The sequence below is a fragment of the Galeopterus variegatus genome, unplaced genomic scaffold (genome assembly GCF_000696425.1).
Source record: "Galeopterus variegatus unplaced genomic scaffold, G_variegatus-3.0.2 Scaffold882, whole genome shotgun sequence".
NCBI lineage: Eukaryota > Metazoa > Chordata > Mammalia > Dermoptera > Cynocephalidae > Galeopterus > Galeopterus variegatus.
In genome coordinates this window covers 497637-498835 of record NW_007726993.1, presented here as the reverse complement: position 1 = coordinate 498835, position 1199 = coordinate 497637, and the positions used below count along the sequence as shown (strand labels likewise).

Sequence of the window (1199 nt, the reverse complement as noted above, 5' to 3'; positions counted from 1 at the left end):
AGGATAGCTGAACTAAGAAAATCCAAATTATCTCTGGAGGAAGCAACCCCAATTTAGATATTAAGGATTTCTACATGTTAAGTTACATCAAATATAAACTTACATTCAAAACTCACCAAACACCAAAAGGAAACTGGCTGCCATGAATGAAAGTCAGCAGAAACAAGAAGCACTAGATTTATAACTCACAAGAACTTCAGCCATTGGAATGATGAAGAACAGATTGTCAAACAACTATTTGAAATTTTTTAAAGAAATGAAAGATATAATTAAAGAACTGAACAATGAAAAAGGCTGTCTAACTTTCCCAAAGCTTGGTGTCCTCATCTCTAAAGTGGGAATACCAGTTCTATATATCTTTCATGAAGATTTTCAAGAAGAAATAGGTAGACACAATATGTAAGTGTAGGAAAATGAAATATCCAGGGAAATCATTCCACCAAAACAAGACTATATAGTATATATTCTTTTGTAATCTGGGGGAAAGTAACCTCAATGTTCTTTTTTTTTTTTTTTTTGGCAGCTGGCTAGAGTAACCTCAATTTAGATATTTAGATTGTAACCTAGTTTTTCACTTAAGCTATTATGATCCATTTAGCTGACATTAAATCTTCTTTTAGAATATTATATTAATGATACGACGTAATTTATTTAGTGAATTCTTTATTGTTGGACATTTATATTTTTTCCAAGTTTCTTGCTATTACAATGACATGGTATATATCCTGGCACATAATAGGCACTTGTATCAGTCAGGATTCAATCAGAGAAGTAAAGCCAGTAGGAGGAATTTTGTGTGTGTGTGGCTGGCCAGTACAGGGATAGAACCCTTGGCCTTGGTGTTATCAGCACCATACTCTAACCAACTGAGCTAACTGGCCAGCCCTTAGAATATATTTAATAAGAAATTTGTTGCAGTGATTTGGTTTATGCAGTTGTGGGAGCTGGTTACACCATCTGTATGGCTGTCATCTTTGCATCTTATCCTGGAGCTTGAAGTCTGCAGGGCAAACAAATCAGGAAGTGAAGACGGATGTAAAGTAGGAAGAGCAACCACAAGCTGGACCCCACGAGGATGGACTGTAACCCATATCAGTCCGAAGTGCCTCCAGCCTTGACAGTAGGTGTCCCACGGGCGAACCTGGCCCCCTTCATCAAGGAGATAAGCAGACACCTGGCCCAGGAGCTGGAGAAGGTGA

General features: G+C 37.6%; 1 non-coding gene across 1 annotated transcript; it reads right to left on the bottom strand.

Annotated features, from left to right (window-relative positions):
- Positions 1-807: 807 nt before the first annotated feature.
- On the bottom strand, positions 808-881 carry TRNAI-GAU. Its single transcript has one exon. It is a non-coding gene; the product is annotated as a tRNA-Ile (tRNA).
- Between the last annotated feature and the right edge of the window lie 318 nt (positions 882-1199).